This window comes from Cololabis saira, chromosome 22 (assembly GCF_033807715.1).
Source record: "Cololabis saira isolate AMF1-May2022 chromosome 22, fColSai1.1, whole genome shotgun sequence".
Taxonomy (NCBI): Eukaryota; Metazoa; Chordata; class Actinopteri; order Beloniformes; family Belonidae; genus Cololabis; species Cololabis saira.
In genome coordinates this window covers 35041460-35067259 of record NC_084608.1, presented here as the reverse complement: position 1 = coordinate 35067259, position 25800 = coordinate 35041460, and the positions used below count along the sequence as shown (strand labels likewise).

Here is a 25800-nt window from a genome sequence, read left to right as displayed (position 1 = left end):
TCAGCTTGCTAACATTCACTCGGAGGTCGGAGAGCTCCGTGTCGTGGGCGTTAGCGTCAGCTTGCTAACATTCACTCGGAGGTGGGAGAGCTCCGTGTCGTGGGCGTTAGCGTCAGCTTGCTAACATTCACTCGGAGGTGGGAGAGCTCCGTGTCGTGGGCGTTAGCCGAGCTCCAGATCTGCCTCTCCCTCAGTTTGCCAGGTAGTGAAAAGCTTTAATGTTGGGGATAAATACCGGCAAAAAGAATTAAAAAGTGTGATATAAAAGTGTAAAAAAAGTCACATTCCAGCGGAGCCTCGGCGGAACACGTCCTACATCCTCCTCATTCCACCGGAACCTGGAATTGTTGTTTTTGATCAAAACAAGTTTTATTTCAACATTTTAGGGAGGGAGGACAGTTTGATGTTAAATCGCTGCACAAAAACTATAAATGGATTCATTATTTATTTTTTGTGTTTTGTTGGGTGTCTTGACATCAATTACACCCAAAAAACAACGAACTTTTAACATTCAGTGTATTGTGTGCTTTCTGGAATTTTCCGCATAACTATGCAAAAACGGCGCACCTGGTTTGGTGGCGGGCCGTGACGTCAGGGCCCGCTAAATCACCGACCCCTCCACCCAGCTCCCTGCCTCCTCTCCTCTCCAGCGCACCATAAAGGCCGATTTATGGTTCCGCGTTACACCGACGCAGAGCCTACGGCGTAGGGTTACGCGGCGACGCGCACACTACGCTGAACCCTACGGCGTAGGCTCTGCGTCGATTTAACGCGGAACCATAAATGAGGCTTAACACGCAGCTGTTTAGAGCCTCTTTTGTTCTAATCACCAGAGGAAAACTGCTAAGAAGACCCGCGGCCACTGACTGGACTTAAGATAAGGGGACACTTTATTTACATGCCTTTATTTTTGTGATTGTTTGCTGTGGACTGTCTGCTTCGCCCTGCTGCTTTTCCGTGCATGCTTCGCCTGTCGCTCCCGGCTTAACTCTCCGACGCCGCTGTGAGTGTATTGCTCGCGGGGAGCTGCGGTCCCGGTCCTCTGGTCCCGGTTGGACTTCATCCCCGGGCTGTAGTCGCCCTGTCTGGGCTGTGTGTCGGTGTTTGTGGTTTGGTGTGCGCGCGTGTGTGTGGAGACGCTGGCAGAAGTGTGTAGCGGTTGGTTGGAGGAGGTTTGGAGGAGGAGCGGGGCAATGATTGACAGGAAAGGGGGAAAAGGACCCGTTTTTCACGGCGCAAAAAAACACTGTAATAAAAAGCCAGGAATGGAGTACTAGAGTGAAGTTTTTCTTGTTACACTCTTTTAGACACATTTAAGGGATGTTGGCCAAGACTTTTAATAGTGTTAAAAGCATGTTAAAAATGATGTCACGATACCTTTAACAAAGCCCCAGGTGCTTTTGTCAGATCACGGTCCAAGTGGCAGAAGATGGAAAATCCATCCTTTATGAGGCTGGAAAAACCAAGACAAGGAAAATCTGCTGTTTCTTCTTTATTGATTAAAGGGGAGGAATGTACAAACTCAAAAATAATATCTAAAGAGTCTTTGAACGTTTGAATGATGCATCAGCAGATCCAAGAGTTCCTGAAGTCAGAGAACAGATCAGAGCAGGGACTCTCACTGATCCAGTGTTCAGCTCTGGCCTACATGCTGCAGATGTCGGAGGAGGTTCTGGATGAGTTGGACCTGAACAAGTACAAGACAACACTACGGGGTCGACAGAGACTGATTCCAGCTGTGAGGAACTGCAGAAAGGCTCGGTGAGTCCAGATGGATCAATAACACCATCAGTTAGCAGTTCACTTCTTCAAATCTGGTTTTGATCTTGAAAATGAAAACTTTTGAAGTCGGATGTGTTTGTTTTATTCTGGTTCACCTCAAGTCACGTCAACCAGAGGTTCATGTTTCAAACACTTGATCTAGTTGATGTTTTTGCTGCTCAGAGATTAATCTATGTAACGGAGAAAGATGAAACATCAGAACCACCGGGGAGTTTTGTTGATGTGAACTTACAGACACTTTTACAGAGAACTCATCACATCAGACATTTTCATTGAGATTATTGAAGAAGTTTACAAGTTTAAACGGCTCAGAGTTGTAAACCTACAATAGTTTTATGTGGACACAGTTGTACTTGGTACGTGACTTTAATTCTAGTAACTCTGGTTCTGTGATCTCCTGCACCGTCCTGTAACTCCTGTGGGTCAGTCTGGCTTTAAATCAGACTTTATTACAACTGACATCATGTTTTCTCTCATCACAGATTTGTTGGTTGTGTTCTCTCAGAGACTCACTGTGAAGTTGTTGCGTCCGCTCTGAAGTCCAACCCCTCCCATCTGACAGAACTGGACCTGAGTCAGAACCTCCTGGAGGATTCAGGAGTGAAGGTTCTGTCTGGTGGACTGGAGAGTCCAAACTGTAGACTGGAGACTCTGAGGTCAGTCCACTGGAGATGTTTCCACATTTATTCACTTATCATCCTCCAAAGATGGAACTGGCTCTAAAAGTTCTGTCCAAAATAGAATAGAATAGAATATGTAAGGGATAATGCCCGACGAGGTGAACATTATCAGAAATATATGGACGACGCGGGGCGGTTTGCCTCCGCGAAGTCCATATATTTATGTTAATGTCACCTGGAAGAACATTATCCACTTACCAAAAAACATAATTAAATCATTTATTCATGCTTTAATGTGTTTTCAGTGTAAATCATTAGTTTTATAACAAGCCACAGCGGAGCGGCTGAGCGACTATTTAATCTCTCAACCAGCCGTTGGAAGTTTTTTAACAAGCCATAACTCAGTTTCCTTGGTAACGGGAGATATTCTAGTCCGTTTCCTTGGTAAAGGGAGATATTCTAGTCCGTTTCCTTGGTAACGGGAGATATTCTAGTCCGTTTCCTTGGTAACGGGAGATATTCTAGTCCGTTTCCTTGGTAAAGGGAGATATTCTAGTCCGTTTCCTTGGTAAAGGGAGATATTCTAGTCCGTTTCCTTGGTAACGGGAGATATTCTAGTCCGTTTCCTTGGTAATGGGAGATATTCTAGTCCATTTCCTTGGTAAGGGAGATATTCTAGTCCGTTTCCTTGGTAAGGGAGATATTCTAGTCCGTTTCCTTGGTAATGGGAGATATTCTAGTCCGTTTCCTTGGTAACGGGAGATATTCTAGTCCGTTTCCTTGGTAACGGGAGATATTCTAGTCCGCTCAGCTAGTTTCTTTTCTCTCCTCTTCTGCATCCCAGTCATCAAAATTGTTAAATTCACCAAATAAATTAAAATAAATTAGAAAATCCCTCATGTGGCCGTCCTGTGGTAGCCGGCTCTTCTTCTCTGAATCTCCGTTGCCGTGGTTACCACCTGAATCTCTGTTGCCGTGGTTACCACCTGAATCTCCGTTGCCGTGGTTACCACCTGAATCTCCGTTGCCGTGGTTACCACCTGGCAGTTTATCCAGTAATGATATTAAAGTTATCAGGCAATTTGACCAAACTTGTTTTCTAGGTGTAGATTATCACTTTTAACCTCCACCTGTCAGCCAATCAGAATCCAGTATTCACACAGACCGTGGTATAAAGTAAAATAAAATAAACTACTAAAATAATAGAATAGAATAAAAAATAGAATAGAATAGAATATAGTAGAATAATAGAATAGAATAGAATAGAATAGAATAGAGGTTTATTAGCATTTGCACCAGACGCTACTGATACATTGGAATTCTTTTGCGTTCTCCCAAAGTCAGTCAAGTCAGAAATACACATAAATAACAAAAGGATAAATAACTATATAACGACAGTCAACGTATATTGCAATAACAACAATGTACATATAATACAAAAATATAAACACCGTATACAATATCCTTGTATAGCTGAGGACCCTGAGTTGCATCACCGTTAAATACAGGACATTTACCAGGTAGATGAGAGATTTATTGCACATTTTACTTGTGCTTTTGTAAGTATTGTATTGTACGTTGTGAGGGGGTTGAGCTTTCTCCACCAGAGCTGCAGTGTGTTCTGCTGTTCCAGCTGAGGCTTCACTGATCTGAAGGTCCAGGAACCTGGAGCTCTCAGTCCGCTCAACCACAGTCCCCTGAGGAGAGGAGGCTGCAGAGGGGGGGGGGTTCCTGAAGTCCAGGATGAATTCTTTAGTTCTGTCCAGGTTCAGAACCAGATCATTGTCTCCCCAGAGACAGTGGTTTTGTGGACCAGGTTCCTGTGCGAGGACTCGTCCTTCCCTGTAATCAGACCAAGGATGGAGGTGTCGTCCCGTCCTTGATGGGGATGTTATTGTCCTGGTTGGAGGTTCAGTCATGTGTGTAGAGGGAGAAGAGTTGTGGGCTGAGGCAGCAGCCCTGCGGGGTTCCTGTGCTCACTGTGAGCTCAGCAGACCTTCTCTCCCATCCTCACCACGTGTGGTCTGTCTGTGATAAGGTCCAGGATCCAGTTCTGGGTGGGAGCGGGAACTTCCAGGTCTGCCAGCTTCGTGGTCGCTTCAGCGGCCTGATTGGATTGAAGGCTGAGCTGTAATCCAGGAACAGAAGCCGTGCATCGGTGTCATGAGATTCCAGGGGCCTCATGTACAAAGAGTGTGTGGATTTTAACGTGAATTTTTTGGTGGAATTCTTGCTTACGCAAAAAAAGATTCAGATTCTCAAAACTGTGCACTTTTGTTTCAGCATTTCAGCATTTTCAGTGACATTAACCTTAATAACATCACTTAGTGAACAATACCAAAACATTATTGCTGGTCAAGGACTTCTTAACATTTCAACTTCAGAGCTGTTTAACTATGAGTTTATTTACACTAATATGTTTTCTGAAACATTTATTTCAACGCAGTTACAGAAGTCATCAGCTGTTTATTATCATGCAGGTTGGAGGGCTGCGTGTTGTCAGAGATCAGCTGTTCTTCTCTGGTCTCAGCTCTGAAGTCCAACCCCTCCCACCTGAAACACCTGAAACATCTGGACCTGAGCTGGAACCAGCTGCAGGATTCAGGAGTGAAACATCTGTGTGGTTTCCTGGAGAGTCCAGACTGCAGACTGGAGACTCTGAGGTCAGACATGTTTTAGTTTTGTGTTCAGATCAATCTGATGTGAAAGTTGTGTTGACACTAACCAGCAGACATCAGGCTGATCTCCTGCTGATCCACACTGACCATCAGACTGCTCTGGTTTCTTCTTCTCTGGTGTCTTTGTGCAGCTTGCAGTGCTGCGGTCTGTCAGAGATCAGCTGTTCTTCTCTGGTCTCAGCTCTGAAGTCCAACCCCTCCCACCTGAAACATCTGGACCTGAGATTCAACTACAAGCTGCAGGCTGCAGATGTGCAGCAGCTGTCTGGTCTGGTGGAGAGTCCGGACTACCAGCTGCAGACTCTCAGGTCGGTTCTGACTGGAGCTTTTGGAGTTTTCTTGGAGGTTTTGGTTTCCTCAAACAGAGAAGACTCCGTCAGTCCAGGTGAAGGAGTTTCAGGTGTTGATCGTCTGAACCTCCTGCTGCTTCTTCATCATTCACTCACATTTCATGTGAAACCTGCTGTGATCCATGTGTGTTCTGTTAGAACCACACACACCTCACCGTCACACATGTGTGTTCTGTTAGAACTACACACACCTCACCGTCACACATGTGTGTTGTGTTAGAACCACACACACCTCACCGTCACACACGTGTGTTAGAACCACACACACCTCACCGTCACACATGTGTGTTAGAACCACACACACCTCACCGTCACACATGTGTGTTCTGGTAGAACCACACACACCTCACCGTCACACATGTGTGTTCTGTTAGAACCACACACACCTCACCGTCACACATGTGTGTTCCTGCTGTCATGAAGCAGCTCCAGGTCCAGACAGAACCAGACAGAACCAGACAGAAGTGAGTTACATATTCATCTTTAAATCCTCTATGAAAGCTCATCTCTGACGGAGACAGACCCCCCTGAAGACACAGACCACACACGTCCTGAAGGAAGACGGGTTTCTGCTGACGGCTAACAAACTAACATGTTGTTCAGGTTTCAGGGACTGGGCTGGAATGACGGCTGACCAGGAGTAAAGAACCCTCATCTAAATACTTATTGACCCAAATAGGAATCAGAGGGACCAGGAGAGGGAGATGGGGACCGTGCAGGGACGGGCCACCGGTCCAGAGACCAGGACGGTCTGTAGTTCTGTTAGTGTGAGGCAGAAGACAGATCCAGGAACAGCGGGCCAGGGCCAGAACCCAAGACAGACAGATAAGCTCAGACAGACGTAGCGATCAGGGCTGGACCTGAAACAGGTCCAAGGACACAGATCCGGTCCAGCATAGCAGTCCCAGGAGAACTGCTGGAGACCGGTATCTGCAGGGAGACCACAAACCCACTCTGGTGAGAGTGAGAGCTGCAGACGGTTTAAATAGAAGAGGAAGAGGTGAGGATGATGAGGGGGATCAGCTGGCAGGAAACTCTTCATCTCCCTCCAGAAGGTTCTTCATGGACCGCTGTAGTCGCTGTGAGGTCGGGGTTTGTCGGTACCGCCGTATCTCTTTACAGCAGACGTTTTCCCCCGGGGCTCCGCTGCTGCACATTCACTGCACGTGCACCGTCCCACATGTGAACATATTGTAGAGTAAAAGTGTTGCTGGAGTCGACAATGGAAGCGTCCAACAGCTCTCTCAGTCAGCAGCTCCCCGGTCCAGAACTACGGTGGCCGTCAAGAACCAAACGCTCTGCAACGGCCGAATGCGTCTCAGTTCAGGAAAACGTGCTGCAAAAAACAAATATAAATGCAGCATCATCAAACACGCTGCAAATAGAGAAACGATACAAAGTACAAAACGATATAAAACAAGAAACCATCTTCAAAAGAAAAACGCTTCATAACGGGTCACTACAACCGGAAGTCTCCAAACCTGCAGGGGGCGCTCTCAGCGTAACAGAGACCGAACAGCTGACTGAACCACAGTGTTTACGTCCATGGTTTAAACATACAGCGGGAACGCTAATGTGATGTTTATATCACTGTACAACGCTGCACATTACGAGACGTTTCTTTATTATATTTTACACCAGACGATACAAGGCTGCACATAATATTAATAAGATAAGATCATGATTAGAGATTGACATAAAGCACCAGTTAACGTTACAGCACTCCCGGTTGTAGTGACCGGTTATGAAGCATTTTTCTTTTGAAGAGGGTTTCTTGTTTTATATCGTTTTGTGCTTTGCATCGTTTCTATTTACATCATATTTTACATTTGATGATGCTGCATTTGTCTTTGTTTTTTGCAGCACGTTTTTCATTTGCACCACGTTCCTCTTTTTGTACCTGGTTTTGAGTTTGTGAGTTTGATCGTTTCTGTACTTGAAGCCGTTTTCCTGAACTGAGACGCATTAGGCCGTTGCAGTGCGTTTGGCCCTCGTCGGCCACCGTCCAGAACTCATGAGTGACGTTCAGAAGCTTCCTGCAGCCGTTGTTGTCCTGGTTCTGGAGGAACGGAGACAAACGCTCGTTGATAAACTGGTCTCCACGCCAGAACCAGCACCACGCAGGTTTTCCCATCAGCCTTTAACACGTGTGGCGTCTGTGGAGGGAGGAGCAGCAGAGGCTGCAGAGAGCAGCAAGAGGAAAGAAGCAACAGGAAGTAACATTAGTCTGTCAATCAACACCACTCTGATCATCCCAACCTTTATTCCATGAAAATACATGTTATCTGTAATACGTAGATACAGTTGTGATCCAGTGAAAGGACCAGCAGCTCTTCCTGCTGCTGCTCCCTCAGACAGTCCACACCAGATCCTGGAGCAGAAGATGTTCAGCCTCGTTATGTCAGATATCACATCTCACAATCAACAAGACCAAACTGCTGCTTTCCTTCATGAAGATGCTCCAAACACTGTAAAATAAAACACATCTGTGACTCCGCAGAGCTAAAAGTAAGACGTATAATCAGCTGAGAGAGTCAAATGTAGTTTTCAACAACAAAGTACTTGGTTTACTTTCAGGAATATTGTTGAATAGTGTTTAATACTCTTATTACTATCAGTGGGATGATGCAGGTCCTGTATGGAGTTCTCCAGAACCTCTTCTCCTCCTACAATCACTTCTGTTTGATTGTGATAAGTTTGTCATTTGTGTTTCATCCATTATTAACAGAAATATGATTAAATAATGATAATAATTCTGATAGAAATACCAAAACATTGATGAATGTTGAATTTGACGGCAGCAACAGAACCAGTAAAAGTCCAGTCCTGCATTCCCAAGTCCATACAGTCTCCATGATCCCCCGATAGTAATCAGAGTACTCACCACTACTCTGGAATACTTTGTTACCACATTCCTGAAAGTAAACGTAGTACTTTGTTGGCTGTCGTTAAAAATGATCATCTGATCAAAGAAACGACCCGGTATCTCCGTCCTGCGTTTAATGTGGAAGCTTCAAGAATCCTGACAGACGTGTTTCTGAACTGTGGAGTTTCTGAGTGAACGTGAGGGAAGATCCTGGAAACGCCAGGCAGAAAGAACCGGGCCAGGATTTGGACCAGGAACCTTGTGACTGTGAAGCTCCAGTGTTGCCCACCACACCCCCCTGAACGGAGGAGGAGAAAACACTCATCTAGATGTTTATCTGTGTTTTATTCTTTCTCCAGGTGGGAGCGCTGCAGTTTGTCAGAGATCAGATGTGATGATCTGGTCTCAGTTCTGGAGTCCAACCCGTCTGATCTGGAACATCTGGACCTGAGGGGGAACCAGCTGCAGGATTCAGATGTGAAGCAGCTGTGTGGTTTCCTGGATGGTCCAGACTGCAGACTGGAGACTCTGAGGTTTGTTCTTTGACTGAAGTTGTAACAGTTGTGAGTTCTGCAGCCACAAACACCTGAGCTGCTCTGAACCATCCTGGTCTCTGGACTCATCTGCTCCTGACATCATTAGAAACCAGCTGAAGTGTCTGCAGGCTGCTTTCCTCTCCGTGGAGCACAAGTGTGCAGTACAGAGTGGTGAACGATGTTCCCTCAACAAAGACGTCTTCATTCCATCCCAACATGAACTGAACCTGTGCAGCAGAATGTTTGTTTGTGCAGAGATCGTGCAGCATCGTCTACAAACATCTTCATCTTCATCTGTCCAACATGTTTCATCTGATCCAAACACTGAGATTCTAACGTTTGTACCGACTGAGATATTCCAACACAACATGAGTTTGTATGGATGATCCACTGGTGGAGCTGCAGAGCTGCAGAGCTGCAGAGCTGAAGTCACTACGTCTTCATTGGAGCAGCAGCATGATGTCATGAATATTGATGAAGATCTTTTTCACTGGTTCTGTTGGAACCTGCACCCTGGTGGTTCAGCTCACATCTTTTATTCTTCATGCAGGTTGGAGAAATGCAATATGTCAGGGATCAGCTGTTCTTCTCTGGTCTCAGTTCTGAAGTCCAACCCCTCCCACCTGAAACATCTGAAACTTCTGGACCTGAGTTACAACATCGTGCTGGATTCAGGAGTGAAACATCTGTGTGGTTTCCTGGAGAGTCCAGACTGCAGACTGGAGACTCTGAGGTCAGACATGTTTTAGTTTTGTGTTCAGATGAATGTGATGATAAAGTTGTGTTGACACTAACCTGCAGACATCAGGCTGATCTCCTGCTGATCCACACTGACCATCAGACTGATCTCCTGCTGATCCACACTGACCATCAGACTGATCTCCTGCTGATCCACACTGACCATCAGACTGATCTCCTGCTGATCCACACTGACCATCAGACTGATCTGGTTCTTCTTCTCTGGTGTCTTTGTTCAGGTTGCAGCACTGCGGTCTGTCAGGGATCAGCTGTTCTCCTCTGGTCTCAGCTCTGAAGTCCAACCCCTCCCACCTGAAACATCTGGACCTGAGTAACAACAACCTGCGTGCTGCAGATGTGCAGCAGCTGTCTAAACTGCTGCAGAGTCCACACTACCAGCTGCAGACTCTCAGGTCAGTGGAGGTTGGAGTCGGTCCTGCTGCTTCCAGCAGTTTTCTACTAAAACCAGTGTCTATCAAAGATCCAGTGTTTCCAGTGAAGCTGCAGCTTCTCAGCGGCTGCTTTCCCCAGTAAAGCTGTGAGAGGAGGATGATGACAGGCTGCAGGATCAGAGGATCCAGATGTGTGTTGTAGACCAGTGTTGTGCTGGTGTTCACGTGTCCACAAATAAAGGAGTATTCCAGCTGACGGCCTTCCAGGATGTTCAGACACACAGCTGCTCCACTGCAGCTCTGAACTCTGAAGGAACCCAGAATGGAAAATCCACCAATAACCTCGTCCATGTGGCCGTTTCACACGGAACACAAACAGGAACAAACAAGAATGGAATTACGTTTTTGAACCAATAATATAATAAGTTAACACATTATTGGTCTAGTACAGGGGTCGGCAACCCGCGGCTCTAGAGCTGCATGTGGCTCTTTAGCGCCGCCCTAGTGGCTCCTGGAGCTTTTTCAAAAATGTTTCACCTTTTATTTATTTAATTATTTATTTTCCTTTTTTTTCTCTTTTTCTCTTTTTTTTCCTTTTTTTCTCTTTTCTTCTCACTTTTTCCTTTCCTTTTTAATTTTGACTTTTCTCGACATTTCGTCTTTTTTCTCGACATTTCCACTTTTTTCTCAACATTTCCACTTTTTTCTCAACATTTCCACTTTTTTCTCAACATTTCCACTTTTTTCTCGACATTTCCACTTTCCACTCCAGAAGAAATCAAGTATTTTAAAATCTAATAACTGCAGTGATAATATAATAATATACAAACAGGACTGTATTTTTCATAAAAATGAAATGTTTGTGCAGTTATTTCATCATAAATAGGTTCAGTTGATGGAATAGTCGTCGTATTGGTTCATCCAGGTTACGAACTCTGCAGAACTCTCCTTGTTTATGAGCATAAATATGTAAACTTATCATTTCATGTGAGTCTCTGAACAAGGGAAGTCAAGACAAAACTGAAACACGAGGTGTGACAGAGAGACTTGACTGAATGTTCCAAGTATTGACTGATCTTGTTCAGGAGGAGATTCAGTCATTCTTGATCAGATTTCTGGAGGAAGGTGTTGAACTCCAGGCTGGTTTCCAGCATCCTCCACCATGGCAGCTAAAGCGTTGGCTCTGGATTGAACATGAGCTTCAGGAAGAAACCCAGGTTCCTCATCAGGAAGGACGGGTTTGATACCAGACCCAGAAGCAGCTTCAGCATCAGACAGAGCAGCCAGTTCAGTGTGAGCAGAGGTGCATGCTGGGACGCTGCACGCACCTCTGCTCACTCATCATTATTTACCTGCTCACATTCATTAGAGCCACCATGGTTTTACATGTCCGTTTCCATAAACTCTCATATTTTTACAGTCTTGTTGTGATTTCAGGTGTAACTTTAAAATGATTTCCAGATGTCGTGAGTTTAGTGTCAAATAAAACAACCGTCTCATCTGTTTTTATCTGCAGAACAAATTGGAGCCAAACAGACGACGGTGGAGCAGGTGGATTGTTCTCAGAGTAGACGTCCTCCTATAATCTCTCAACACCAGCAAAGGTTGGTGAAGCTTGTGGCTCCACCAACCTCCAACTCTCCCCTCGTCAAAAACCCCCGTCTAAAAAAAAAAGAGGGTGCATATTGATGTAATGCAGCGGTTTTCAAACTGTGGGGTGTGCCCCCCCTAGTGGGCCGTGGAGGTACTGCAGGGGGGGTGTGCCCCCCTAGTGGGACGTGGAGGTACTGCAGGGGGGGAGGAAGACGGAGCGGAGCTGGAAACCAGACGGCTGCATTGGGATCGGGTCCCGCCGGGTCAATGCGGGATTGGGATGGAGTCTAGCGACAAGGTGGAGATCAATGACGGGGAAAATAAACCTCAAAGAAGATCTTTACAAAACAAAGGAAAGGAAAGTCAGATATTTGGAGAATATCAAGAGACAACAGCTGGTTTGAGAAGATCTGCAAGGGAAACAAGCACACACAAGTCACTGATAGAGTGTGGAATAGGAACGGAATAGTCATGTGATTATTTACAACCTGCAGTACAAATAGGAGTTCATGTCTATTAATATATGTTCATAAAATAAGTTCTAAAAAAAATTAATACTCAGGGAGGAAGGCCTAGTTTCAATTACTACTTATTATTGTTAGTATCATAATTGTTGGTTGGTATTTGTATTGAAAAGTGCTATACAAATAAAGTTATATTATTATTATTTTTATTTTATTATTCTAATTATTTCAGTGTCACCGAATCATTTGCCAATACAAGCACTTTTGTTCATGTTCAATTAATAATACAATATAAAATTATAGTTGGGTTTTGTATCTTATTATTAGTAGAGTAATGTTTGTACAATTATATACGATTAATTCTACCAGTCTAGGTGGGAAAGTTAGGTGGGGGCTCTAAAATATTTCCAATTCCCCAAGGGGGGCCTGACTGAAAACATTTGAAAACCACTGATGTAAAGTCATTTAATTCACTATTGTTTGACCCTTTGAAATCAATAAATATACTTTATACTATATATAAATATACTGTAAAAAAAAACACCCTGGTCTGCTCCCACCGCTCCTTCCTGCTCTCAGACTAACATTCCTTCTGTCCCTGCTCCTAAATCTGCTGAAAGCAGCAGTGAAGAGACACAACAGCGTGAAGAAGAAGACTCCAACCTGGGAGAAGGATGTGAGCCTTTTATCAGAATGAAGGCGATCCCAGCGAGCAACGCTCCGCCTTCCTCTGGTCCTCTAAAACTCTCCACCACAGGTTCCTGTGAGAGGAAGGAAAAGTCCTGCAGCAGGTCCCGTTCAAGCAGCTTTCCCTCGCCCACTCATCAACCTTCTGCAGAAAGCAGAGCCCTAAAAAGATGTGGAAGTTTCCCTGCTGGGAACCTGAGCAGCAGCTTTGAGGAGTTCACACCTGCCTGCACTGACTGTGTTTCCAGCATCAATAACCTTTTACAACCTGAATATCAGCAATAACCCGGTTACACGGCCATGTAAACACCAATAACCCCTTTGAATAACCTGAATATGCTCATATTCTGGTTTTTAAAAACCCCAATATGAGCCCTGGGTTCCTCCTTTTAAAACTGAATATTGGGTCATGTAAACGTAACGGAATATCCCCATCAAACGGAACAGGAATCTGTTTTCTGCTCATGCTCTGTTCACAAGGAATTCTGGTCTTTTGAGTCCAGGAAGTTCTTCTAAACACGGAGAAACCAAGACCAGGAGGAGACTAATCACTTCATAAATGGAATGAAGGATATGAACATTTCTGCATTTGTAGACGGTAGAAAGTACCGGGATAGAAGATTTACTAAAAGTTGCTGAAGCAGCATTTGTTTTGAATTTGGATCCAGGAAGAAGAAGCAGAAATGACGGGAATTGTGTCATCACATTCTCCGTGCGTCGCTGGTTTGATCCAGATAAATGATTAATTACCATGGAAACGGAATATTCCCAATGTTTCAGGAACCGGAATATTAGCAATAACCTGAATTTGGACTGACGTAAACGTAGTCCATGATGTCGTCCAGTTCATCAGGACTCAGAAGAAAACACAAACTCATGTTGTCATCCACGTTGGGAATAGAAAAAAAATAATAATAATAATAATAAAAGTTTAAAAAAAATATATATATATAGTGACATAACAAAAAATTAGTAGTAGTGCAATGAATGTAAACTTAACTAAGAAAATAAAACGAAATGGGTTATCTAGAGATTAATAATTAGTTCTTAGATCAATGATTATCAATTCCAGTAATAGTCACAAGTTAAACTAGTAAATACTTGAGTGGGAATGTTGTCATATATCACCCCAGAGTTATATACCAATGTATTAGTAATTATTCTGTTACTATTCTTAGGGATAGAAAAACAAAGACATCAGCTCAGTCCTTTGGAAATACTCTCACATTTTCTAAATAAGTAATAAATGGTTTCCAGCTGGAGAAGAACTTTCTAATGAACCCCTAATTGTAAACTTTATTTTTTCCAATTTGAAGAAATCCATAATATCAATTGCTGCCCTTTTGAACTGTATTTTAGACATGAAGTCATGGATGGCAGCAAACTTCCTACAGCTCAACCAGGACAAACGGAGGTTTTACTCATCGGTCCTGAAGGCCAGAGAGAGAAACTTTTACCAAAGTTACAGGATTTAAACCCTCAAAATCACTTACAAATCTGGGCCTGATTTTTGACTCTGAGCTCACTTTTATTCCACATATCAAAAACAGAACAAAGATGGGAGAATCAACTTCTTTGTAATATTTCTTCTGTTGATTGGGAACAAATGTGTAAAAACATTTATGAAACAACTAATTCAAATTATTGGAAGGAGTTTGCGTGGAAGATTTTAATTAGATATTTTAGGACACCCCAAATTTAAAGTAAGTACAAATGTGATCTAAATTCAAATTGTTGTAGAAAATGCAGGAGCAGATAAAACACCACAGTCATGTATTCTGGTCATGTTTAGTTAGAAGTGAATTTAGTGAAAACTCTGTCAGAGAATTGGAGAATAATTTTTCTGTTTCTTTTGATAAAAATCCACTGGTGTTATTACTTGGAAAAACAGCAGAAGAAATGAAGAGGAAAGAAACTCACTTGTTTTTAGTTTTAAGAGCAGCATTGTTGAAACAAATTACAAGAAATTGGTTAAAGGATGATCATTTAATTAATTCTAAATGGAAGGATCTTGTAAATGACAAATATGGAATGGAAAAAATAACAATGAGACGTAGAAATCAAGTTTATATTTTTGAATAAAGATGGAAAAGATTTATTTATGTATTTATTTCAGATCCCCATTAGTTGCTGCCTCAGCAGCCACTATTCTTCCTGGGGTCCAACAGTACAAATATACATTTCTATAAAACTTTTACAGTACAATATAAAATGTTAGTTAAACAGAATAAAACAAAGTAGATAACAAGTACAAAGAACAACAACTAAAAAGAAAATAAGACAAAAAAAACAGAAACAAATAAAAACTAAAGATAATAAGCAGAAAACAATGAGAAAAAAAGAAAAGGAATTTTCCTAAGTGAAAAAAACTAACAAAAAAAAAATAACAACCAAAAACAGATAGATTAAAGATAAATCCAACTAAAGATAAATAATTTCATACTAAATGAGGCAAATACAAAAACAAAAACAAAGAAACTTATTTCAATAGAAGAAAATTTAAAAATAGTGAAAACAACCGGAAACGTCACAAAACCTCAGCAAAATAAAATACTAAGAATTGAAATTAAATGCAGAACAAGAAAATATGTTTATTTATATAACACCTAACTCAATTAAATCAATAAGCTAAAACCATTAGACACGATCTAAAACAACCGGTTTCTTTTGAACTTCCTTTCTTAGTCTCCTCTTGAAGCTTCAACTCTGCCACTAGTTGAAATAAGATTTTCTGGAAGTCTATTCCCGTAAGTAACTGCCCTGTACATTACTGTTGTTTTTAGTGCATGGGTTTTAGGTTTGGGCAGGTGAAATCACCTCTCATGTCTAGTATGATAGCTGTGGCTATCACTAGCAAGAAGCAACTGAGAAAAGAGATCATTTGGTGTATGACATGTGTAAATATTGTTTAAAAACAGTATCAGGCTACATGCTAGTCTGTCATTGACTTTCATCCATGATAGTTTATTATGCATTTCTTCGACACTACATCTATACGAGCTATGCAGAGCGAGTCTCGCTGCTCTATTTTGGGTAAACTGGATCTTATATATTTCATGTTTGGAGGCGTTAGACCAGATTACTGGGCAGTAATCAATATGTGACAAAACCAGAGATTGTATAACTTGTTTAATAATTGTATTGGTTACAAAATAGGCACTCCTCTAATGATTGAGATGCTTCTACTCATTTTTGCTACAATGTTGTTTATGTGAGTGTCCCAAGACAATGTTTCATCAATCGTAACACCCAGTAATCTGGCCTCCTTAACTTGCTCAATTTCAGCTCCATGCAAGGACACACATAATCCGTGTTCCTTTTTTCCAGCATGTTTTGAGCAAATAACAAGACATTTCGTTTTGTCTATATTCAGTTTCAGTTTATTTTCAGTGACCCATTTAGAAATTTGCGTTAACTCTTTTTGAACAATACTGCTCAGATCTGTGTCATTCTTTGCAGATGCATATATTGTTGTGTCATCTGCATAAATTGCAGTGTGAGCATTTTTTTAAATATAAGGCATATCATTTACAAATATCGAGTACAGCAGAGGACCAAGGCAGCTTCCTTGAGGAAGGCCACAATGTAATGTTTTAATAGATGAAAAAGTTCCATTAAACATGACACACTGCCTTCTATTGAATAGGTAGCTTTTCATCCAGCTAATAGATGAGGGTTGGAAACCATAAGCAGCTAGTTTTGAAAGGAGCAGTTCATGGTCAATGATATCAAAGGCAGCACTAAAATCCAACAACACTGTTCCCACCAATAATTTACCATCAATTTGTTTAAGCCAATCATCTGTCAGGTGTGTGAGAGCAGTGCATGTTGAATATCCAGTTTTATACGCATGTTGAAAATCAGAATTGAGATTATTTATAGAGAAGTCATTTTGAATTTGTGTAAATACAATTGTTTCCATAAGTTTTCCCAAAACAGGTAAGATACTGATCGGCGTACTGTTTGAGCCAGTGAATGGTTCTTTTCTATTTTTAGGTAAAGCAGTGACTTTAGCTAACTTCCACACTTGAGGATAAATACCCTCTTCCAAACTCAAGTTGAAAATATGGGATATTGGTCCAGCTACAATTTCGGCTGAGAGTTTTAACAGTCTGCTATCTAAATTATCATGTCCACAAGGTTTGTCACATTTCAATTCAGACAAAAGTTTTTTAATTTCTAACATGCTAGTGGGCAGAATCTCACGACATCTTTTGTCGTGCATGATATGTTTTTTTATAATTGATTCAGAAAGTTGACTATTTCCAGGCAGCATACTGTTTCTTATTGTATTTACTTTATCTATGAAATAATTATTGAAATGATCTGCAATTTCTTTGGGCTTGGTGATGAAACCATCACCTGATTCAATGAAAGATGTGGATTTTTTTCATTTTATCTTTACCCATGATTTGATTGAGAGTACTCCAAAGTTTTTTACTGTCATGTTTCATTTCTTCAATTTTTGATTGATAGTAAAGCCTTTTTTTCTGTTTGTTTAATTTGGTCACTTTGTTTCTTAAAGAGCGATATACCAGCCAATCCTCTGAGCACCCTGAATTTGTAGCATTTTTTTTCAATTGATTTCTTTCTTTCATTAATTTTCTCAAGTCAGAGTCGAGCCGAGGTGCTTTGACAGATCTGACGGTAAGTTTTTTTTAGTGGTGCATGCTTGTCACAGACAGAGGAAAACAACTTCATAAATTCATGTAGAACATCTTCAGTATGAGTAAACTGTAATACACTGTCCCACTTTGTTTTGTGCATATCTTCAATAAATGTACTATCACAGAAATGCTTATAGATTCTTTTATATATAATTTTAAGACCCATTTTGGGGACTTTGGCTTTTCTTGCTGTGGCTATCATGTTATGGTCACTGAAACCAATAGGAACTGACACAACATTTGAGCATTTATCAGTTGAGTTCGTAAAGAAATGATCAATACAGGTTGAAGATGATACACCAGATTTCTTTATATTCATTCTGGTTGGTAAGTTTACCATTTGAGATAGGTTACATACAGTGGCAATGTCATTAAGCTTTCTTTTCATAGGGCAGCTTTTTGAGAGCCAGTCTATATTCAAGTCTCCTGTCTGTGTCTGAAACATTCTGAAGCATTGAACAGATGTTTTCAAGATAAACAGCATCAGAGTTCGGTGGCCTATAACAGCAACATATTAGTACTGGCTTGAGATGAGGCAAATGAACCTGAATCCAGATTGCTTCCACGTCTGGATAGTTAAGATTACCTCTTCATTTTGTTGGAATATGATATATGTATATAAAAAGCTACTCCACCTCCGTGTCTGTTTCTATCCAGTCTGATTATATTGTAGCCTTGTATACATATTTCAGTATTGTCCATTGATTCATCCAGATGACTTTCAGAAATTGCCACTATGTGTAGATCATTTTCTAACATAATGTTACTCAACTCATTTACCTTATTTTTCAGGGAGTTTGATAGACATATTGTATAAAGTCAGCTATGCCGATGGATGTCAGAAAGAACAAAAGAACAATTAGCAATACTAAACACAAAGTCAAAGTCCCACACACCTGAACCAACAGCAGAATTTTCCTTATGCATATTTTTCCAAATCTTTCATGCTTCTGACCACTAGCACTTTTACCTGTTCAGGTGGGCCATTTAGCTTTATGTAGATTTTACAATTGGAGGTCCATGTTGCTTGAATTTCTTTCTCTTTGCGTAGGTAGCGCGCTTTTCTTGCAATATCAGCATTATTTTTGGTTAAATGTTCATTGAGGTAAACATTTGTTCCCTTGAGCCTCTTACCCTGTTGCAGAAGATTGCTTTTGTATTTTCTGTTTGCAAAGCTCATGATGATGGTTGCTGGCTTGCTTTTGTCTCTCTTGGGCAGAGGGTGGCAGGCTTCTATGTTGTCCTTGTTTCTACTGATTCCCTTATTCTGGAGGAACGTAACCACCTACTGCTCCACTGAGTCCAGATCCTGGTCAGTGGGCTCTGGTTGTTCCGCCCCGGACTTCAATGCAGCAGCAAATGACCCCGGTCTTATCCACAGTCCTGTGACAATGACATCATTCATCCGAGTATATTGTTCCATATTTGATCATCTGCTTTCCAATTGTGCAATCTTGACATCTTTCTCTTCATTCTGCTTCTTCAGTTCTTTGATCTCTTTTATCATGTCCATTAAAATGTCTTGCTTACTTGTCATAGCTTCCATTTGATGTCCCATGAACTCCAAGGATTTTCTCACTTCATCATTCGATCTCTTCAGTTCTTCCATGTCTCTTTTCGTAGCCATCTTGGTAATGATTCTTTAACCAGTTGCTGCTGGAAGCTTCCTGGCTGCTGGTAGGAGCCACTTTGTTGCTGGGAGAGGCTTGCTGTCGGCCACTGGAAGCCTGCTTGCTGCTGGTGATGGCTGCTGTCAGGCTGGATAGTAGCTGTAGTTAGGCCTGGTGGTAGCCGCCACTGGCCTGGTGGTAGCCGCCACTGGCCTGGTGGTAGCCGCCACTAGCCTGGTGGAAGCAGCTCACAGATTGAATGTCCCATGACAATTATACAGTAATATAATATCAAAATAAGGTACAAACAATAATAAATAAATTAAATACATGACATTTAAGTAAAATAATACAGCAAAGTCCATCATACAAGGGGTAAGTAAGGATATCAGTCTTCTAAATCAGTGGGAAAATGTCTTAACACTTCATACATTTTTTGTGCTTTTGTTTCAGTTATTAGTTTTAAAGATTTTAAATATAATCCAAATTAATTTAAATCACAGCCGGTATGTTAAACATGTCCGGTCCTCAATTCTTTTCTATTTTAGGTTTCATGATCTGTTTTATGTTTCATATCTTGTGTCATGTCAATATTGTCTTTTATTGCAGTTTTGCACTTTGGTCTGCTGTTTTTGTTTAAAGTACTAAAAAAATAAAGTAAATATATAGCTTTTAACACTATTTTGTATGAAGTTTATACAGTTATACAATCTACAACTTTACTGAGGCAGCAGTTTTAATAACAACACAAATAAAATGAAATACAACAAAATAAAAAACATTTGTAGCTTTTCTTTATTTTTCTACAGTTTCATGACTGGTGTTACGGTGTTACGACCGCCCTCTGGTGGTGACACTAGAAACTACAGTTTTGTTCCATTTAACGACATTATCGTCTGTAATTCCTTTTAATTACAGTTACCGACTGTAATTACATTAAATAATGACAGAAGACAGATGAAGATTGTTTTTGCACTAATTTCTCCTCGAAACACTCGTTTTGCCTTTTTAACTGTTTATTGTGGATTTATTTTGAAAGGAATAACAGGAAGTAGTTTTGTCATTTAAACCTTCAAACTTTACACTGACTCCAGTTACCTTGTATAACCGCTAGAGGGCGAACTGTTGCAATCCTTTATTGAAAAAACACCATAGAACTCGGTTTATTACATAATATATACTATAATAATAAACTATATTATACTATAACTTTATTATACTATAACCGGAACTGTCACCTCGAGGAAAACCCTTAAAAAAGAGAAAAAAGAGACTCCTTTAACCGTGAAACTGTGGTTTTGTGTTGCTTCTCACAGCAGGTTTGGGTTTTTTTCTTAATTCTTTTATTTGTGTCAAAGGTTCATTCTAAAACAAACATGGTAAATCTACATTCCATACAAATACATTTGTAATTGAAACGAGGTTGATAAAGGGAACAGTAGATTGGACACTGTATGTTCGTTCGTTTTTATTTATTTCAACATGTATAAAAAAATAAGAAGAAAAGATAAGAAAACAAATACAGGTGGACATTCCACCACATAAAGAAAAAAAACACATCAAAACACATATTTCAGTTACATGTTCGAAAAGGAGTGGGAGGAAGTATAAATGTATTTAATCCCACCCCCTTTCCACAACTAAACATAAATGATATGTCTGTATTTACTTTTTATACTATACACTAATTTGTATAAATAAATATATATCATTTTTACAAAAATAACCTGTTTAATACCAGATGTAAGCTCTATCATAAATATAATATAGTATGTAAACCTGAGAATAAAGTGTGTAGAGATTGAATGTCCCATGACAATTATACAGTAATATAACATGAAAATAAGGTACAAACAATAATAAATAAATTAAATACATGACATTTAAGTAAAATAATACAGCAAAGTCCATCATACAAGGGGTAAGTAAGGATATCAGTCTTCTAAATCAGTGGGAAAATGTCTTAACGCTTCATACATTTTTGTGCTTTTGTTTCAGTTATTAGTTTTAAAGATTTTAAATATAATCCAAATTAATTTAAATCACAGCCGGTATGTTAAACATGTCCGGTCCTCGATTCTTCTCTATTTTAGGTTTCATGATCTGTTTTATGTTTCATATCTTGTGTCTTGTCAATATTTTCTTTTATTGCAGTTTTGCACTTTTGTTAATTACAGAACTAATCATAAATTACCGACTGTAATTACATTAATTAATGACAGAAGACAGATGAAGGTTGTTTTTGCACTAATTTCTCCTCGAAACAGACTGGTTTTGCCTTTTTAACTGTTTATTGTGTATTTATTTTGAAAGGAATAACAGGAAGTACTTTTGTCATTTAAACCTTCTAACTTTACACAGACTGCAGTTAACTTGTATAACCGCTAGAGGGCGAACTGTTGCAATCCTTTATTGAAAAAAACACCATAGAACTCGGTTTAATACATAATATATACTATAAAAATAAACTATATTATACTATAACTTTATTATACTATAACCGGAACTGTCACCTCGAGGAAAACCCTTAAAAAAGAGAAAAAAGAGACTCCTTTAACCGTGAAACTGTGGTTTTGTGTTGCTTCTCACAGCAGGTTTGGGTTTTTTTCTTAATTCTTTTATTTGTGTCAAAGGTTCATTCTAAAACAAACATGGTAAATCTACATTCCATACAAATACATTTGTAATTGAAACGAGGTTGATAAAGGGAACAGTAGATTGGACACTGTATGTTCGTTCGTTTTTATTTATTTCAACATGTATAAAAAAAAGAAGAAGAGAAGATAAGAAAACAAATACAGGTGGACATTCCACCACATAAAGAAAAAAAACACATCAAAACACATATTTCAGTTACATGTTGGAAAAGGAGTGGGAGGAAGTATAAATGTATTTAATCCCACCCCCTTTCCACAACTAAACATAAATTATATGTCTGTATTTACTTTTTATACTATACACTAATTTGTATAAATAAATATATATCATTTTTACAAAAATAACCTGTTTAATACCAGATGTAAGCTCTATCATAAATATAATATAGTATGTAAACCTGAGAATAAAGTGTGTAGATTGAATGTCCCATGACAATTATACAGTAATATAATATGAAAATAAGGTACAAACAATAATAAATAAATTAAATACATGACATTTAAGTAAAATAATACAACAAAGTCCATCATACAAGGGGTAAGTAAGGATATCAGTCTTCTAAATCAGTGGGAAAATGTCTTAACACTTCATACATTTTTTGTGCTTTTGTTTCAGTTATTAGTTTTAAAGATTTTAAATATAATCCAAATTAATTTATATCACAGCCGGTATGTTAAACATGTCCGGTCCTCGATTCATTTCTATTTTAGGTTTCATGATCTGTTTTATGTTTCATATCTTGTGTCATGTCAATATTGTCTTTTATTGCAGTTTTGCACTTTGGTCTGCTGTTTTTGTTTAAAGTACTAAAAAAATAAAGTAAATATATAGCTTTTAACACTATTTTGTATGAAGTTTATACAGTTATACAATCTACAACTTTACTGAGGCAGCAGTTTTAATAACAACACAAATAAAATGAAATACAACAAAATAAAAAACATTTGTAGCTTTTCTTTATTTTTCTACAGTTTCATGACTGGTGTTACGGTGTTACGACCGCCCTCTGGTGGTGACACTAGAAACTACAGTTTTGTTCCATTTAACGACATTATCGTCTGTAATTCCTTTTAATTACAGTTACCGACTGTAATTACATTAAATAATGACAGAAGACAGATGAAGATTGTTTTTGCACCAATTTCTCCTCGAAACACTCGTTTTGCCTTTTTAACTGTTTACTGTGGATTTATTTTGAAAGGAATAACAGGAAGTAGTTTTGTCATTTAAACCTTCTAACTTTACACTGACTGCAGTTACCTTGTATAACCGCTAGAGGGCGAACTGTTGCAATCCTTTATTGAAAAAACACCATAGAACTCGGTTTATTACATAATATATACTATAATAATAAACTATATTATACTATAACTTTATTATACTATAACCGGAACTGTCACCTCGAGGAAAACCCTTAAAAAAGAGAAAAAAAGAGACTCCTTTAACCGTGAAACTGTGGTTTTGTGTTGCTTCTCACAGCAGGTTTGGGTTTTTTTCTTAATTCTTTTATTTGTGTCAAAGGTTCATTCTTAAACAAACATGGTAAATCTACATTCCATACAAATACATTTGTAATTGAAACGAGGTTGATAAAGGGAACAGTAGATTGGACACTGTATGTTCGTTAGTTTTTATTTATTTCAACATGTATAAAAAAAGAAGAAGAAAAGATAAGAAAACAAATACAGGTGGACATTCCACCACATAAAGAAAAAAAACACATCAAAACACATATTTCAGTTACATGTTGGAAAAGGAGTGGGAGGAAGTATAAATGTATTTAATCCCACCCCCTTTCCACAACTAAACATAAATGATATGTCTGTATTTACTTTTTATACTATACACTAATTTGTATAAATAAATATATATCATTTTTACAAAAATAACCTGTTTAATACCAGATGTAAGCTCTATCATAAATATAATATAGTATGTAAACCTGAGAATAAAGTGTGTAGAGATTGAATGTCCCATGACAATTATACAGTAATATAATATGAAAATAAGGTACAAACAATAATAAATAAATTAAATACATGACATTTAAGTAAAATAATACAGCAAAGTCCACCATACAAGGGGTAAGTAAGGATATCAGTCTTCTAAATCAGTGGGAAAATGTCTTAACACTTCATACATTTTTTGTGCTTTTGTTTCAGTTATTAGTTTTAAAGATTTTAAATATAATCCAAATTAATTTAAATCACAGCCGGTATGTTAAACATGTCCGGTCCTCGATTCTTCTCTATTTTAGGTTTCATGATCTGTTTTATGTTTCATATCTTGTGTCTTGTCAATATTTTCTTTTATTGCAGTTTTGCACTTTTGTTAATTACAGAACTAATCATAAATTACCGACTGTAATTACATTAATTAATGACAGAAGACAGATGAAGGTTGTTTTTGCACTAATTTCTCCTCGAAACAGACTCGTTTTGCCTTTTTAACTGTTTATTGTGTATTTATTTTGAAAGGAATAACAGGAAGTACTTTTGTCATTTAAACCTTCTAACTTTACACAGACTGCAGTTACCTTGTATAACCGCTAGAGGGCGAACTGTTGCAATCCTTTATTGAAAAAACACCATAGAACTCGGTTTAATACATAATATATACTATAAAAATAAACTATATTATACTATAACTTTATTATACTATAACCGGAACTGTCACCTCGAGGAAAACCCTTAAAAAAGAGAAAAAAGAGACTCCTTTAACCGTGAAACTGTGGTTTTGTGTTGCTTCTCACAGCAGGTTTGGGTTTTTTTCTTAATTCTTTTATTTGTGTCAAAGGTTCATTCTAAAACAAACATGGTAAATCTACATTCCATACAAATACATTTGTAATTGAAACGAGGTTGATAAAGGGAACAGTAGATTGGACACTGTATGTTCGTTCGTTTTTATTTATTTCAACATGTATAAAAAAAAGAAGGAAGAAAAGATAAGAAAACAAATACAGGTGGACATTCCACCACATAAAGAAAAAAAACACATCAAAACACATATTTCTGTTACATGTTGGAAAAGGAGTGGGAGGAAGTATAAATGTATTTAATCCCACCCCCTTTCCACAACTAAACATAAATGATATGTCTGTATTTACTTTTTATACTATACACTAATTTGTATAAATAAATATATATCATTTTTACAAAAATAACCTGTTTAATACCAGATGTAAGCTCTATCATAAATATAATATAGTATGTAAACCTGAGAATAAAGTGTGTAGATTGAATGTCCCATGACAATTATACAGTAATATCATATGAAAATAAGGTACAAACAATAATAAATAAATTAAATCCATGACATTTAAGTAAAATAATACAGCAAAGTCCATCATACAAGGGGTAAGTAAGGATATCAGTCTTCTAAATCAGTGGGAAAATGTCTTAACACTTCATACATTTCTTGTGCTTTTGTTTCAGTTTTTAGTTTTAAAGATTTTAAATATAATCCAAATTAATTTAAATCACAGCCGGTATGTTAAACATGTCCGGTCCTCGATTCTTTTCTATTTTAGGTTTCATGATCTGTTTTATGTTTCATATCTTGTGTCATGTCAATATTGTCTTTTATTGCAGTTTTGCACTTTGGTCTGCTGTTTTTGTTTAAAGTACTAAAAAAATAAAGTAAATATATAGCTTTTAACACTATTTTGTATGAAGTTTATACAGTTATACAATCTACAACTTTACTGAGGCAGCAGTTTTAATAACAACACAAATAAAATGAAATACAACAAAATAAAAAACATTTGTAGCTTTTCTTTATTTTTCTACAGTTTCATGACTGGTGTTACGGTGTTACGACCGCCCTCTGGTGGTGACACTAGAAACTACAGTTTTGTTCCATTTAACGACATTATCGTCTGTAATTCCTTTTAATTACAGTTACCGACTGTAATTACATTAAATAATGACAGAAGACAGATGAAGATTGTTTTTGCACCAATTTCTCCTCGAAACACTCGTTTTGCCTTTTTAACTGTTTATTGTGGATTTATTTTGAAAGGAATAACAGGAAGTAGTTTTGTCATTTAAACCTTCTAACTTTACACTGACTGCAGTTACCTTGTATAACCGCTAGAGGGCGAACTGTTGCAATCCTTTATTGAAAAAACACCATAGAACTCGGTTTATTACATAAT

General features: G+C 38.8%; 1 pseudogene; it reads left to right on the top strand.

The window, feature by feature from the left end:
- LOC133423115 (NACHT, LRR and PYD domains-containing protein 12-like) overlaps positions 1–25800 on the top strand; it is a 464316-nt pseudogene that overhangs the window by 334446 nt on the left and 104070 nt on the right.